This window comes from Sus scrofa, chromosome 4 (assembly GCF_054392235.1).
Source record: "Sus scrofa isolate SSC_HxYL_T2T_F1_AM1 chromosome 4, Sscrofa_HxYL_maternal_Yorkshire_Landrace_v2.0, whole genome shotgun sequence".
In the NCBI taxonomy this organism is placed as follows: Eukaryota; Metazoa; Chordata; class Mammalia; order Artiodactyla; family Suidae; genus Sus; species Sus scrofa.
The window spans coordinates 127,796,732-127,814,414 of record NC_139386.1 but is presented as its reverse complement, the minus strand read 5'-3'; the positions used below and the strand labels follow the sequence as shown (position 1 = coordinate 127,814,414).

At 45.4% G+C, this 17,683-nt stretch overlaps 1 protein-coding gene across 13 annotated transcripts in view; it reads right to left on the bottom strand.

Moving 5' to 3' along the window:
* Nucleotides 1-4,428: 4,428 nt before the first annotated feature.
* The window catches only part of ALG14 (ALG14 UDP-N-acetylglucosaminyltransferase subunit), a 154,964-nt gene continuing 141,709 nt past the window's right edge, over nucleotides 4,429-17,683 (bottom strand). For 4 of the 13 annotated variants that reach the window (XR_014844730.1, XR_014844718.1, XR_014844720.1 and 1 more), the window contains one exon: nucleotides 14,368-16,176. The gene's annotated coding sequence lies outside the window, so the exon portion shown is untranslated. Of the gene's footprint in view, nucleotides 8,219-9,489; nucleotides 11,526-14,367; nucleotides 16,177-16,723; nucleotides 16,890-17,683 lie in introns of those variants that run through there. The other 9 variants (XR_014844716.1, XR_014844742.1, XR_014844753.1 and 6 more) reach the window with 6 other exon arrangements.

The following is a 17,683-nucleotide window of genomic DNA, read 5'->3' as shown; positions in this document are numbered from 1 at the left end:
TGGGCATTTCAAGACCTTTTCTGGATCCGCACCAGCTCGTTTTTACAAGCATCTTTATCCGGGGTTCAGCTAATCCAAAAACCCAGGTGGCTGTTCTACTTTTTTTTTTTTTTTTTTTTTTTTTTTTTTTTTTTAATCTGGAGGCTTCTTTGAACCAGATCTTTGTATACCAGTATCCTTGTATCCTTTAGGCCGGAAGCGACCTCCATTCTTTCATGGTCGGGCTTCCTACTTTCTTCCCCTCTCATTTTAAAGAAATTTGATAGAAGGGAACAGAACTTCCCTCACTTACTTGCCTGGGCGCGGGGCACTGTACTAGATGCCTTCCCAACCTTATCACATTTACTCCCCTCAAACAACCGGTGGCTGGACATCATACCCCTTGCGAGAAAGCGGCAAGTCAGAGACCTAAGTATCCTGCCTGAGGTCAGCCCGCTCCCAAAGCTTTGCCTCTTTCCATCACTTTCTCAGGCATGCTTTTCCACCCCTGAGATCCTCCTAGGAGAGTTCTGTTTAGCTCTCAGAACAGATCCTGGAACCAGGTGTGGCGACGTGCTGAAGAAGAGAGCCAAATATCTTACCGAAGCTGAGCCATCCTGGAACGGAAATGAATAAGGCAACTTTAAAGGAAAAAGTCCCAAACTGCTATTAGCTTTTCAGACTTTTGAATGGAGGGAGGAATGGAGCGGAGAGGGCTAACTGGTAGGAAAATGAATGACTTACAAGTGATATGCTACTTTAGTCAGCAGGTAGGAATGATAATTAGGTCACTCTTCCCACACAAAGATGACACAATTGACCTGCGATTAGTGAAGCAAGGAGTTTGGGCTGTTTTTCCGGTAGTGTGATAGTGGCCCGGGTGTCATGGATAAGACCTCACCTACTTTTCTTTGTGTGTAAGGAGTGTGGGAAATGGCAGCCAGATTTGAGGTACAAATCACAGCTCTATCATATGCCATGCCCGCTATGATGTAAGCCTGACCATTTCATCACAGTGGAGACGGAGAACTTAGGGTCAGAATCATTTTCATCTAAAGTTCATTCCTTGTAGAATATATAAGAATCATATTTGAGTTTAGCATGAAAACTTTTGGACAAAAATGTGAGTTTTGTTTAATAGGAGTTGTTTAATGGGTACAAAGGTTTGGTTTGGGCTGATGGAAAAAGTTCTGGAAATGGACAGTGGCGAGAGTCACAAAACAAAGCAAATTTGCTTAATGCCACTATAGACTTAAAAATGAGTCTTTTTTTTAACCCCTGCCTCATTTTCCTCCTTGCTACCCAACCTGACCAGGCAACCACTGATACATATTCTGTCTCTCCATAACAGTTTGTTTCCTAGAATTTTATATAAATGGAACCACACAATGTGTCCATTTTAAATGGCTTCTTTCACTCGGCAAAATTATTTTGAGGTTCCTTAACATTGTAACATACATAATAGTTCATTCCTTTTTATGACTGAGTAGTATTCCATTACAAAGATATATTTATATACATATATCACAGTATTGATACACATTTCCTTGTGGATGAACATCTGTGCTGTTTCCAGTTTTCCATTGCAAATAAAGTGGTATGAACATTCATGGCCAAGTCTTTTGATGGACATATGCTTTCACTTTTCTTGGATAAATACCTGTGAGTGGAATGGCCGGATCACATGAAAGATATAAGTTTTTTTAGGAAATTGCCAGGGTTCCCGTTGTGGATCAGCAGTAATGAACCCAACTGGTATCCATGAGGATGCAGGTTCGATCCCTGGCGCTGTTCAGTGGGTTGAGGATCTGGCATTACTGTGGCTGTGGCCAGCACCTGCAGCTCCATTTCAACCTCTAGCCTGAGAACCTCCGTATGCCTCAGGTGCGGCCCTTAAAAAAAAAAAAAAAAAATTGTCAACTTTTCCCAAAGTCATTGCACCATTTTACATTCCACCAGCAGTGTATAAGAGTTCCAGCTTTTCTACATGCTCAGCCACACTTGGTAGGGTCAGTCTTTTTAGGTTTAGCCATTCTAATAGCTAAGGTGAGGTGGTATTTCACTGGTTTAAATTTTTGTTTCCAAAATAGGTAATGATGTTGGGCATCTTTTCCTGTGCGTATTTTGTCATGAGTTTATCTCTTCATGGAGTATTTGTTCCATCTTTTGCCCATCTTTTGTGATTTCTTATCATATGGTATGCATCATTAACTGATCGTTGCCAGGACAGATTTAGAAAAACCTGATCCAAGTCTAACAATAGAATGTGTCAGCAAATGCTGGAATTGAAGTCAAATTTCCCATTACAAAATCACTACCAGGGTGTGTCCCAGCCATCTCAAGTATTTTAACTGGAGCTGCCTTTAATATGCAGAACACTTTGACACGAAATAAATGCTCTTAAAAAAGTCAGTGCTACCTTTCCAAATTTCTAGTCATTAAAAGCCCTTGGTGGGGAACTGGAAGAAAATATTCTTTCACAAATATAAATCTGCGGATCATACTGTCATGTGTCTTCCCACCAGGACAACAGTAAAAATGTTTTGGAGGATAATATGTCCCCTAAATACACAACGATGGAGGGAGTCCCTGTTGGGCTCAGTGGTTAACAAATCTGACTAGGAACCATGAGGTTTCGGGTTCGCTCCCTGGCCTTGCTCAGTGGGTTAATGATCCGGCGTTGCTGTGAGCTGCGGTGTGAGCTGTGGTGTAAGTCAAAGACATGGCTCGGATCCCGTATTGCTGTGGCTCTGGCGTAGGCCAGCAGCTACAGCTCTGATTGGACCCCTAGCCTGGGAACCTCCATATGCCGTGGGAGCGGCCCTAGAAAAAGGCAAAAAAAAAATAAATAAAAATAAAAAATAAAAAATACACAAAGATGTAGAATTTCAAAGAAATTGTAAGGCATCAGTCAGTTCTATTAGAAGATGCAGGGGAGTCAAAGCGACTTTTAAGCACTTATGTGTTATGCAATATTACAGGTACATTACAGGCAGCAAGATCAATAACCTATCACCTAAATAGGGATACGTGTAGGGGGGAAAGGGGTGCTGCTAATATTCTTGGTCTCGGGCAGTCCTGATAAGGCTTCTTGGCAGGGTTCCTTCTCACTCTCAAAAGCGTCCCAGTTTTAGATGATGAATTAAATGGTCACTTCCTTTATAGGCATCACTCACGACAACCCTGAAATGGTAAATATTACCTATTCCCACTTTAAATCAGAAAGTAAGACCCAGTAAGAAAGGATACGTAGCCATCGCCAAAGTCACATGGTTGAGAGCAAAATGAGGATTTGAAACCACACTCGCTTTAGGATGATTTCTCAAAAACCAGCATCATAGGCCCCTCAAGAATCTGAAGTCAAAAGTTCCCGTTGTGGCTCAGCAGTAACATACCCGACTAGTTTCCATGAGCATGCTGGTTTGATCCCTGGCCTTGTTCAGTGGGTAAAAGGATCCAGCTGTGAGCTGTGGTGTAGGTCACAGACGCAGCTCGGATCCTGTGTTGCTGTGGCTGTGGTGTAGGCTGGCAGCTGCAGCTCCGATTCGATCCCTACCTAGCCTGGGAACTTCCATGTGCTGCCCTAAAAAGACAAAAAAAAAAAAGAATCTGAAATCACTCTTGCAAGGCCCATCTGCTCCTTTTTTCTTTTTTTCCATTTCAGCTTCATCTCCTTCTGGGAAGCACCCACCACTCACTCCTCCCAGTCACTTGGCCTCCTCCTGCCCCACCACCATTCATGTTCACGGGGCTAACCTGCCCCCTAGGCACAGAGATTGGGTCCCACAAGGCCTGTGACCCAAGCAGGACCTGCCAGAGTTCTTTCTGGTGAACAGATACGGAAGCTGAATATTTTGGTTACAGCAGACAGAAAACTCACTCAAAGTGACATGGACAAACAATGAGCTTCATTGGTTCATGTGACAGAAAAGTCTGACAAGTTCTAGCTGCAGGCATGACTGGACCCAGGGACTCAATCAAAGAGCATCAGAAGCCAGTGTATCTCCATGTACCTTTCTCTTCCACTGACTCTTCCCTTTGGGGGTTTAAATTTACCACCAGAAGGTCCAGGCTTGCATCCAAACCTCTCGGCAGCCACCAAAGGGGGCAGGGGGAATGAGGCATAAGAGAGAAATGAACCCTTTCCCAACAGTTCCAGTAAGAGTCCCAGAACTGAGTCTCGATGGCCTGGTTTGGGCCACCTACCTCCCCCCACTGATCCCTTCGCCGTAGGGAGAAAAGCTCTGCCTCGCAAATCTGGGCTGAGGTGGGGTAGGAGGTGAGCAGGGAGTTCCCCCATCACCATAGGAGCTGAGAAAGGGCAGACACACAGCCCCAAAGGAAAAGAATGCCTTCTGTGTGAGCTCTTCTCCCTCAGGGTACAGCCCCGACTCCATGGACCCCTTTCAGAGCCCTGCACTTCATTTAAAAAAAAAAAAAAAAATTTAATTGTGGTAGATTTACAGTGTCATGTTTTAATTTTTAATTCCTTCTTAAAATGCTTTTTCTCAAAGAGGGCCCCTAAACTTATGTAAGCTTCAGGCAAAAGTCCGGAGATGCCCTGTAAGGGAGTCACCTGGAATCTGCCCACCTCACCATCGTCTTTCCAGCAGTCAGGCACCAAGTTCCTGTCTACACTTACTACTCTCCCTTCCTGTCATTCCCAACAGCCTGGGGCTGAGGTTCTTATCATCTCCAGTCAGGAAACAGCATCCTGCCCCCAGCCTTCCTCTTCCAGGTTCTTCTTCAAAACTGATGCCTTTCACCATGGGTTTCCTCAAAAATAAAATAAAAATAGAACACCATATGATCCAGCAACCCAGACCTGAGAGCAGGATCTTGAAGAGACATTTACACGCCTACGGTCACAGCAGCACTATTCACAACAGTCACGAGCTAAAAGCAACTTGTGTCTATTGATGGATGAATGGATGGACCAGCAAAAGATGGAATCTACATACAACAGAATAACTCAGCTTTAAAAACAAAAATTCCGACACATGCTACAACACGGATAAGCCTTGAGGAATTACGCTAAATGAAATAAGCCTGTTACAAAAGGGAAAGCACTGGGCGTTTCTGTTGTGGCTCAGCTGATTAAGAACTTGACGCTGCCTCTGTGAGGACTCAGGTTTGATCCCTGGCCTCTCTCAGTGGATTAAGGATCTGGCGTTGCCTCAAGTTTCAGCTCAGGTCCAGTCCAGCTGCAGCTCCGAGTCAACCCTTGCCCTGGGAACGTCCGTATGCTGCAGGTGTGGCCATGAAGAGGAAAAAGTAAAAGAGGGGGCGTGGATATTGTGCAATTCCATTTATATCGGGTACCTGAAGCAGCCGGATTCATAGAGACACAAAGTAGGATGGTGGTTACCAGGGACTGGGGGGAGGGAGAAATGAGTTCTGGTTTGATGGGTACGGAGTTTCGGTTTCAGAAGATGAAGAGTGAATGGTGGGTGATGGTGTGATGTAGCGCCACGGGAATGTGCTCAATGCAACGGAACAGTACACTCAAAAATGGACAAAGTGTGTGTCATGGGAATTTCACTGCGATTAAACACAAACACACACTGATGCCTTAATCACTCTCCTAAGCACTCTTATGATCATGGTACCCACCCTCCTTCAGAGTCTTGAGGCTCTTCCTTTCGCCACAGGGCCAAGCCCAAGCTCTTCTGCTCACAGGGCTGCTGTAATGAGGATTTCAAGAAATCGTGCAAAGTGCTTAATTATGTGGCAGAACCTGGCACAGAGCAGTCGCTCAATAGCTGGGTGTTATCGCCATTAGCATCACCATGGTATTACCTCGTCTCTCAGTATCGCTCTAGCCCGAGCCATCCATGCTATTTCACACGTAGGCGCCTCTACAAAACCCATTTTCTCTGCTTCTATTCTTTAACATTTATCCTTCAAAATCCAACTCAAATATCACCTTTCCCCAGAAGCCTTCCTTGTCTCACCAACCTCCAGTAGATCTATTTACTCCCTTTCCTGTGTGTCCTTCTATGTCGTATTTATTCTAATTGTTGTTCCCGACATAGTGTATTTATTTGTTTACATGCCAATCGTCTTCCTAGATTGTGAGTAGATTTAGGGCAGCAAACTGTATCAATGATGGCTTCATTCCTCAGCATCTTATATTGAGTTGATAGGCAAAATGCTTACACAGGAGTTCCCTGGTAGCATAATGCTTAAGGATCTGGTGTTGTCACCGCTGTGGCTCAGGTCACTGCTGTGGCACAGCTTCCTGTGCCATGGGTGCTCAATAAAAGAGTATAACAAGCAGTTTCTTACAAATCTTATCCTCGCAAGAATTTTAGGGATATGCTAGTGTCCTCAAATTTTTTCAGATGGAAGAAGCAGAGGCTCAGAGAGGTTAATAACTTGTTCATTGTTGCACAGCAGTGATATTAGAATCAGAATTTGGGGGGGGTTGTTTGTTTTTTTGGGTTTTTTTTTTTTTTCTGTTTCTGAAACCCATGTGTTTCTTACCACACTCCACTATGTCATTATCCTCCACAGTTTCCTCTTGGAGGCAGTGTAAAGAAAACAGAAAAGTGCCAGCTACACTCGGGGACTGTTCAGATTTGGAGGGAAAAAAAGGAAATGGAGAGCAAGTAAAAAAAGAAGCACCCACAGAAAAAAAAATCACTAAAACGAACCCAGAAAACAAGGTAGAAGAGAGTTTTAAGGGAAACGGTGAGTAACTGTACGAAAGAAATGAAGATGGGAAAAAATATTTTATCTTTCACCGTGGTCCTTCTTGATGAGAAACCCCAAGACCTGGTAGAAATCCAATTCCTGGGTAAGAAAGGGATGGCTTCGTGAAGAAATGGAGGCAGCAGGAGCAGAAAACCATCTGTTGTGTGCAGAAGCAGAGAAGTGCCACGCTCCTTAGCAGGAGGCAGCTGGACTGAGAGCAGAGCGAGGAGAATCTGCAGGTGTAGGATGGAAAGGCCGGGAGAGCCGGACAGGTGACCTTTCGGGGAGCCAGAGGGGCAGCAAGAGCCGAGGGAGTAAAGTGGTCCTTCTGGCCTGGGAAGGGAGGGCTCCCCACGCCCCCCTGCCTGCTTCTGACTCTCTCTCTGCTTCCTCTCCACTCCCACATTCGCTCTCACCTCTCCTGTTCTCCCAGAGTCTCCTCTGCTCTTCTCTCCTTTTATCTTGGCTTCTTCCTGCTTGAAGCGATTGGTCATTGCTGCGGTCATTTTATCTGCTGTCATTCAGGATGAAAGAAACTGCTGACGGTGTGGCGTTCAAAATCAAACCAATCCTTCACCAGTTGCTAGAACTTGGCTGACGGGGGAAAGAGTTTAGGAAGAGAGAAGTCCCAGGTAGGGACTCATATCCTTCCCAAGACTGTCATGCAAAGATTTTTGTGTGTATGTGCTCAGGTACATTTTTCTGGGAGAGGATCCTGCTGCTTTCGTTGATTCTCGAGGGGAAGGGGGGGGGGTCTCATTGCCTTTCTCCTCTATCAAATGCAGTGGCTTCATTTTTGCTTCTGTATAATAATTACGTCCTTGATTTTGATAAAGATATGATTAAAAGCATCTGTTTGTAAAGAACGGGGTTAACATCTAGAATCTCAGCAAAGCGATCATTCAGAGGTGCAAAAGGACTCGCGTTCCCATCTTGTTGCTTATCAAAAGCTTAGATAATTTAGGGTGGTATCAAAATTCTGATGCACTTGAATGCCTTTGTAAACTTGTTTACTCAGAAATGCCAAGGCCAGAGTTCCCTACTGAAATGCAATTCCTTTTCACTCTGACGCAGCCGGAATCCTTTTCTCAATGGTCTAAATTTCAGCACACAGCACAAGTCTGACAAAGGAGCGTATTTCCACATTATATTGAATACTGCCTGGCACCTGTTTCTTGAAATAAAAGCGTTTCCTTTTTGGCAAGTGAGGACATTTGGAAAAGAGGCCTTTTGTTCAATAGTATTAAACACATTTACATAGTTGACTAAACCAGTTGGATTTTTCTTTGTCTTCTCATTAGATTATAAACTCTAGGAGGGCAGGAATCATTCTGTTCAATATCACATCTCCTGCGCCTGATACACAGCAACTGCTCAATAAATATTTATCGAATGAATGAATGAAAAACGACAAGCTGACAACAGAATGCATTTTATAGGAAGCATTTTTGAAGGTGTGTCGTTTGAACGACCTGTCCTTCACTCAATTCATCCCTTTGCGATCTGCTGCACGCCCACTCTGCACCGGGGACTCCTCTAGGCCCTGGGAAAACATGATAAGTGAGGCCGTTAAGATCCTTCAATCTGGTGGGGGTGGGGCAGACTATAATCGAGCAAGTACAATCAGGAAGATAATTTCCTGTAGTCAGGAAGACAGCAAATTGATCTTTTGCTGGAGAGTCTGTGTGTGGACAGTGGTCAGAGGGGATCTGAATGTTAAGACGATGAGCTGGAGGCTTCCGGAAACAAAGAAGTGGCTGGCGGTCTTCAGCAATAGGGAGAAGGATGACATGGGTCAGGAAGGCAGGGGCAGGTGGGGAAGCTGCAAGACGTGTGGTCTTTAAAGAGGAAAAAGGAAGATCTCAGATCCTGGAAAACCCTTTTGGGCTTGTTTTTTGAGTCAAAGATCAAGATAAGCCCAGAGAAGTGAAGTACTGGGAAGACATCAAAACAAAAATTCTTGGAGCTCCCTTGTGGCTCAGTGGGTTAAGGATCCGGTGTTGTCACTGCTGCAGCTCTGATTATTGGTGTAGCATGAGTTTGATCCCTGGCCTGGGAACTTCTGCATGTCTCAGGTACAGCCAAAAAGAAAAAAAAAAGAAAAACAAACAAACAGAAATTCTTTTTTTTTTTTTTTTTTTTTTGTCTTTTGTCTTTTGTCCTTTTAGGGCTGCACCAGTGGCATATGGAGGTTCCCAGGCTAGGGGTCTAATCGGAGCTGTAGCTGCCAGCCTACGCCAGAGCCACAGCAATGCCAGATCCGAGCCGAGTCCGAGACCTATACCACGACTCACTGCAACACTGGATCCTTGACCCACTGAGTGAGGCCAGGGATCGAACTCTCAACCTCATGGTTCCTCGTCGGATTTGTTTCCGCTGCGCCACAACGGGAACTCCAACAAACAGAAATTCTTGAGTGAGTTATCTGACAACACATCCAAAAAAAATGAAATTAAGTAGGTGGGCCCATTTTCCATCCCTTCTAGATAAATAAACACCTATTATATTATAACGCATGTTCAAGTAAAATCCTTATTACTTAGGGGAGGAATGTGGTCAACATAACAGGAAAACATTTTTCCACTCTTTTCGGTGTGTTTAGAATTGGCCACTCTACTACTTTCCATTTCTTTCTCCAACTTTGCATTTTAAAATGCTTGGATCATGATCACAGATTGAAAAAATATTTTGGCCGCACCTCGTCTTTTTTTCCCCGAAAGTTTCAACGAAACTGCTTTGTAAAGTGATGTAAGCACCCTTTACTTTCAGCCTGAAGCAGGTATAGGTATGATTTATAGGCATTACAAGGCATACCTGGAAGATTTTGTGGGTTCCGTTCCAGACCGCTGCCACACTGAAGCAAATGTTGCAATAAAGCAAGGCACACAAGGTTTTCGGTTTCCCGGTGCATATATAAAAGTTATGTTTCCGCTACACTGTAGTCGATTAAGAGTGCAAAAGCACTATGTCTAAAAACACAATGTACATGCCTTAATTAAAAGACACTTTATTGTGGAAAAATGCTGACCCTCATCTCAGTCTTTGGTGAATGGTGGTCTTTTTGCTGCCGGAGGGTCTTGCCTCGATGTGGATGGCTGCGGACTGACCACGGTGGTAGCTGCTGAAGCTTGGGGTGGCTGGGGCAGTTTCTTAAAACAAGACAATGAAACAGGCCACACCGATGGACTCCTCCTTTCGGAAACTATTTCTAATACACAAATAGTATTTTACCCACCACAGAACGTCCTTCAAAATTGGAGTCAATCCTCTCAAACTCTGTCTCCGCTTCATCAACCAAGTTTAGGCACTAGTCTAAATCTTTCGTGGTCATTTCAATAATCTTCACCAGGAGTAGATTCCATCTCAAGAAACCACTTTCTTTGCTCACCCTAAGAAGCACCTCCTAAGACATTCAAGTTTTATATGAGATTATAGCAATTTAGTCACATCTTCAGGCTCCACTTCTGGTTCTCTTGCTGGATCCACCACACCTGCAGTTACTTTCTCCAAGGAAGTCTTGAACCTCTCAAAGTCATCTATGCGGGTTGGAATCAACTTCTTCCAAATGCCTGTGAATGTTGATATTTTTACCTCTTCCCATGAATCACGACGTCCTTGATGGCATCTGGGATGGTGAGCCACTCATCACGGTTTTCAATGTACTCTGCCCTCATCCATCAGAAGATTCTCCATCTATGGCGGCTACAGACTTACGAAATGTTATCTCTTAAATAGTAAAACCTGAAAGTGAACATTACTCCTTGGGCTGCAGACTGGATTAGCAGGGGGTGAAATTGTCCGTCTCCATCAGAGCCCTTGGGTGACCAGGTGCATCGTCAATGAGCAGTCATATTTTGAAGGGCATATTTTTTTCCGGGCAGTAGCTCTCAACAGTGGTTTTACAATATTCAGTAAGCCATGTTGTCACCAGATGTGCTGTCATCCAGGCCTTCTTGTTCCGTTTATAGAGCACAGGCAGAGTGGATTTAGCCTCATTCTTCAGGGTCCCAGGATTTTCGGATTGGGAAATGAGCACTGGTTTCAACTTCGAGTCCACCGGCTGCATTAGCCCCTTAAAGGAGGGTCAGCCTTTTCCTTTGAAGCTTTGAAGCCAGGCATTGAAAATCTGTTTCGAGTAAGCACCTTCATTAGCGATCTTAGCTGGATCTCCTGGATACCTTGCAGCAGCTTCTACATCAGCATGTGCGGCTTCATCTTTGACTTTTATGTTAACAGAGATGGCTTCTTTCCTTAAGCTTCATGTAAAAACCTCTGCTAGCTTCAAACTTCCTTGTGTAGCTTCCGCATCTCTCTTAGCCTCCATAGAACTAAAGAGTTAGGGCCTTGCTCTAGCTCACGTTTTAGGTTCAGGAGGGTTGTGGCTGGTTCGATCTGTCCAGACCACCCAAACTTTCTCTCCATCAGCAAGAAGGCAGTTTCGCTTTCGTATCATGCTCATGGTCATTGGAGCAGCACTTTTAATTCCCTTGGAGAACTTTTCCCCTGCATTCATAACTTGGCTGATGGGCGTAAGAAGCCTAGCCTTCAGCCTTTCTCTGCTTTCAACATGCCTTCCTCATTAAGTGGAACTATTTCCAGCTCTTGGCGTAAAATGAGAGATGCGAGTTACTAAGTGTTCACCTGAACACTTAGAGGCCATGGAAGGGTTATTAACTGGCCTAATTTCAATAGTGTTGTGATTCAAGGAAGAGCCAGGCCTGAGGAGAGAGAGGGGGCAGGGAGGCAGGTGGTCACAGGGCAGTCAGAACACACACAACGTTCATCAATGAAGTTCACTGTCGATGTGGGCGTCTTCTCTTATACAATCACAGCAGTAACATCAAGGATCACTATAACGCATAAAATAATAATGAAAAAGTTTGAAGTATTGTGAGAATCACCCAAATGGGACACAGAGACAGGAAGCGAGTAAATAAATGCACTTGGGAAAATGGTGCCCGTAGACTCGCTCAGTTGCCACAAAGCGTCAATTTATCTAAAATGCAATCTCTTCGAAGCACAATCAAGTGAGATGCAGTAAAAGAAAGGATGCGTGTATTCCAAATGCAATAGTAAAAATCCATTTCAGCTGTTAAAATTTGCCTTTCGGATTGTTTGGTTTCACCACTATCTTGCCAGAAGCTACACAGGAACAAAAGATACCTTCCTCCTATGACTGGATGAGATTTAAATGATGATATATTATTATTTTCTAAGCATATGTTCCCAAGGTGAAAGTGCACTCAATCTTTATTAAAAACTACCCCTCGGTTATTTATCTTACACTCCATTTATTCACATATTCTTATCTCGGACTCCATGAGTCAGACCACCGTTAGTCATTTTCACGCACTTCACCTGGAGAATTATCATCTTTCTTTCACGCAAGTGGAGGGAGGAAAAAAGTTGTCCTCTGCCCTCTTAGGTTTGGTCACCAATGACTGCAAGTTAAACTGACATTAAGAGGAGAAAAGATTTACTGTGTGTGCACAGGGGAGCTTCACAGAAAAGAAGTAAAAACCCAAGACGGTTAGGCTTGAGAGCTTATATACCATTTTAACATAGGATAATAAATTTCGGAGTGAGAAGATGAAAGTAAAGGGGGTTCCTTCTGGCTTTTATCGGCATAAAATCGTGGGAAGGGGCAAATACGTGGGGGGGCGGTGAATGGAGATGAGTGTTATTTTAATAAGGTTTGTTATGCAAATCCAGTGGTCAGAGTCTCCAGTGATGAAGAGTCATTCTCCTCTGGCTATTGGGCGGGGGGGGGGGGGGGGGGGGGGGGGGGGAGAAGAACACCTTCACAAAGGAAAACACAAGCCCTGATTTTAGGCAGAAAAGGGAAGGCAGGGGTCTCCTCCTGTGTCTGCTGCTTCTTAACTGCGTTCACGTCCATATAACCTTTATGTCAAAGCAACATATTTGAGGGGGCATATTCTGATCACACGTGGTCTTCATCTTTCCACAGCATCGTACTGCAGTGGGATGGGGTCATGTTTTTCTGTCCATCCCTTACTGGTTCCCTGTTGAGTTCTGAGTACAAAGCAGGGACCCACTTCTTCTTTCTGAGTTAAAATTGGAGTACAGCCAATTATAGTGCATATACCTCATTTTTTTAAAAAAAATTGCAGTGTTATTTCTGGAGGACTACAGACTAATTTATACAACCATCCAAAACAGTGATTAATATATAACTTGTCAGCTCCTTCAGATGTAAGCCAAAAATACTTTTCTAATCAGCATCAGTCCACAAGAGATAGTGGAAGGTTGGCACATGGTGCTCTTAAAAGACACACATCTTTTCATCCAATGCATGTATTCACTCAACGAATAAGTGGAGTGGTTGCTGTGTGCCAGGTTCTGTTTTGGATTCTAGAAAGATGGCAGTGAGCAAGACAAAGGACACGTCTTCAAAGGCATGGCTTCCCCTGTGTGGGCTTTACTATCTGAACTGATGCATGAAACATCAAGATGTTTGTTTTGATACCTTCGATTTAGCCAAAAACACACGTGCCCAAAGGGAGCCACACACTCAGTCTTGTCCCACATGTGTGGGACTCGCCTGTGCTTCCAGGATGAACCCCACACATCTCTGAGTTCACCAAGCCCTCCTCACATGCAATGTCTCGCTGACAACGAGCAGGGGTGGCAGTGCTCTCCTCATATATGTCACCTTCGCACTCTATGATCTAGGCAATGACCTGCTTTCAGTAATTTAGAAAAACAGCTGCGTCCAGAAAGTCTTTTTCTGTATGTTCTCTTCAGCTCATTAGACACCTTCTCCAGGAAGCCTTCCCAGCTCCCCGCAAGCTGGGTAAGCACCCCCTCTGGGCTCCCATGACTTTGTTTTTAACCTGTCATAGAAACGCCTTTTCACCAGACTGTGCACTCCTTTAATTTAGAAATTAATTCTTTTATAGCTATAATGGAAAAAAAAAGAAGAAAGAAGAAAGGGAATGTGTGTGGTGCAATTTAAAAGAATTCCCTTCAGAGCCCATTTTTTTTTGGAGTCAGACCCACTTGGTCCAGACCCAGCACTAATAATTCTTAGTTGTGAAACTCTGGGAAGTTACTTAGCTGAGTCTCTTACTCTCGGCTTAATAGGCATCTGCTTAATGAAGGGATAATAATGATTATTAGCGGCTTAGTAGTGACAGCTCACGTACACGGCCCTGACTCCAGGTCATTCTGAGCAGGCTCACATAGACCTCTCCTAAGGCTCACATAACCCTGGGGGGGGGGGCGCTGTGCCCCTCCCGCCCATGAAAGTGAAGAATGTGGGGTTCAGAGGTTTACTCCGGGGGCCTCAGAGTCCAGCCTCTTAACCAGCACACTCGGCTGCTGGCTGCGAGGAAGGAGGGAGAATGGGGGAGAAGGTGATGAACACAACGACCCCCCCCCAGCATTACTGTTATCTCCTTTCCTGGGGAGGACCCACCTGTGTCCCCACAGTGCTGCTCCTCCTTCTCTTTTTTCCTTTCTTTTTATAGCTGCACCTGCGGCACATGGGCGTCCCTGGGCCAGGGGTTGCATCTGAGCTGCAGCTGCGACCTACACCACAGCTTGTAGCAATTCAGGATCCTTAACCCACTGAGTGAGGCCGAGGATCGAACCAGCGTCCCCACAGAGAGAACACTGGGTTCTTAATCTGCTGATCACAACAGGAAGGCTGATGCTCTTCATTCTGACATCTTTTTTTTTTTTTTTTTGGTCTTTTTGTCTTTTCTAGGGCCGCTCCCATGGCATATGGAGGTTCCCAGGCTAGGGGTCGAATCGGAGCTGTAGCCGCCGGCCTACACCAGAGCCACAGCAACGCGGGATCCGAGCCGCGTCTGCAACCTACACCACAGCTCACGGCAACGCCAGATCCTTAACCCACTGAGCAAGGCCCGGGATGGAACCTGCAACCTCATGGTTACTAGTCGAGTTCGTTAACCACTGAGCCACGACGGGAACTCCCGACATCCCTTCCTTTCACCCCCAACTCTCCCCTACCTACCAAAATCACCTCAGCATTGCTATGCCTGGTTTGAGGGTCTAGAAGGGAACACAGCTCCTCAAATACTCGACTGAAGAGCCTTCTTCTCTGCATGGGGCTGTCATCCCCCTCAGCAGAACAAGCAGCTTTGGAGGATCTGTGTCGGCGCACAGGTCCACCTCCCACAAGAGGCCTGACTAATGGGGAGGGTGTGCTGGGTTCCCTTCCATTTTCTGAGCTTCCCTCTGACTCACTAATCGGCTTAATGCAGATGCCTTCTGTTTACAGGTGATACATTATAAAATGAGACACACACACGCCTCTAGGAAGGGTTAGCCTCAGCACCGAAGCCCGGGTCAATAAAGCAGGTGGCCCTCTCTGAGGACACCCTGCCCTTCGCCCTGCCCCCGGGGTGGGCCCGGCAGCTGGGCCTGTATCCTAGAACTCTCCCCGCTCAGTTTTGCTGATGAGAAGACCCTAAGAGGCAGTCGAGTCTTTTGCTTGGGTTATGGGACCCTTGGTTGGTCATTTCAACTTAGGTCTTATAAACTTAGAAGCTGTAAGGTGGTCATTTTCCAATTCAGAAAAGCAGAGAAAGCGGGTTCATTTGTTAGGCTCCAGGCTCCTCAAAGATCCAACAGAACACCAGCTAAACAGATGAAAGCATGTTTCTCTTTCCTAAAAAGGTCTGAACCCAAGCAGTCAAGGCTCATCTGATGGCTCCACAGAGTGACTGGACACCGCAGCCCCCTCTACCCAGCATCTCTGCCATGTCCTACTGGCAGCTTCCACCTCCAGGTCGAAGACATGGCTGCAGCTCTGCCCTCCTCAGCCACACCTCGGCAGCAAGGACGGAAAAGGAAGAGAGGCGCTCACTCCCTTCTGTGTAAGAGCACTACCTGGCAGCTGTCCACTATGTCACTTCTGTCCGCATCGCCTCGGCCAGAGCCTCGTCGGCAGTTGCAATGAAAAGCAAGGGAGGCATATGGAAGCACAGCCTTCCCCTAGACAGCCTTGTGCCCAGTGAAAACTCTGTTCCCCTGGAAGGGAAGAGGTGATCTCACAGGCATGATGAGCAGTTTCAGCTGGTCTTAAGCTCGCACAGTGTCAGCAGGGAGGGAGCATGAAGTAGAAACTCCGAGGAAAAGCAGCAGCAAGAGACGGGACCCACAAGGAGAACCACACTGCTATCTGCTGACCTCAGTTCTTGGTTTCAGTTTCTTGCTGAGACCCAGCAGCTTTCCTTTTCCTGCTTATAATGAAGCCTTGGTTTTGCATAAGCCAGTCCAAGGGGCCTTCTGTTCCCTGACACCAAAAAGCCTCGTCCAAGACAGTCAGCCTGATGATACACTCCTCGAGGGCAATGCTTTACTTGCTTGTTCCCGACTGAAGGTGTCCTTAGCCCGGGTGCTCAGTAGACAAACACTGATTTGACTTAAGCTACTGCTTCCTCTTGCAGCTGGATGCATCGACTATCTGTCTCCATCGCTCTCGCCACGTACAGACAGGAGGCATCCAAATCGCTGCAAAGAACAGAAAGGCTGGGTTGCAAGGGGATCAGGGAATGTTTCAGTCTGCGACTTGAAGAGCAAAATGCTAAGAGTTTCCGCACACGACCTTCTCTGAAATCTGTCATCATTCAGAGGGAGAGGTCGTCAGTAGCAGCAATGATGCCACGACAATCTTCACCCACTGTTAAACTGGGAGGTCAAGGAGGGTTTGCCCGCCTCGCGGGACCAGACAAACCCTGTGGATGTGTGAGTTAAATACCCACACATCCAGCTCACCGTCAAATGAAGATGCTCCAGCCCAGACGTGGAGAAGCGTCTTCATGAAACTTCTTTTTCAGTGTTCGAAATTTAACCAGCTGGAAAGAATACCATTCTGAAACATTTTTGAAATGAAGGATTTGCTTTTTTAATGGGAAAGCTGCCTTTCATCAAAGGGACGGAAAACAATACTCTTGACTAATTCATTTGATGCAAAGCCCAGCACAACAACATTCTCAAATACATGGTTGGGTGAACATTCTTCAAGAGAAAATAAAGCAAGGGGTTTTGAGAGGCTTACCTAACCTGGGCCAGTAATGCATTCTGTGGCATCATCATGAAAACAGTAGGATTCACTTTAAACCAAAAATTTTACATGTCTGCCTGGAACACGGAAGGTATTCAATCAACTCCGGCTGAATGAGTACATTTCAAAATGGACGCAGAAGCAATTAGTCTAGAAAAACCTGTAACATGATGCATTTACATTTAACTCTTACAGCACAGGATTTGTGAGTGAATATCAAAATTAATTTATACTGGCCATGAAATCCAGTCCATTGAGGGGTAAATGGTGTGAAGGGAGCGGGAGGACTTTTAAAGTATGATCATCTAAAAGTTGTAAGTTACAGCGCTGCTGTTTCCCGCCTTCCTCTTAACATTGCAGTTCACTGTCACGGTGCTAAAAGAGTCCTGCTACCTTTACAATTTCACAGAGGGGTCATGAAGGCAGAATGCTGCTTGGAAGCTTTTTTTTTTTTTTTTTTTTTTTTTGTCTTTTTAGGGCTGCGCCAGCATCATATGGAAGTTCCCAGGCTAGGGGTTGAACTGGAGCTACAACTGCCAGCCTACACCACAGCCACAGCCATGCGGGATCTGAGCCATGCCCGTGACCTATACCACGGCTCATGGCAACACTGGATCCTTAACCCACTGAGTGAGGCCAGGGATCAAACCCGAGTCCTCATGGATACTAGTGGGGTTCGTTACCGCTGAGCCACGAAAGGAACTCCTGCTTGGCAGCATTTTTATCCTTTGCTCTTTGAAGAATATTTTTTTTAGATCCTGTGTTTCTGAGTCTTCTTATGAAAATGCTATGTTCATTTATTGATGTTAAATTAGATAATGCTGTGGTACCAGTATTTTCCCAAAAAAAAGTTTTGCTTTCATAGTCCGTTAGTTAAGTGCTGTGTCCAGAGGTCTCCATAACCCCCCCTCAAGTTTGATGATTCATGGGAAGGGCTCACAGGACTCAGTGTCC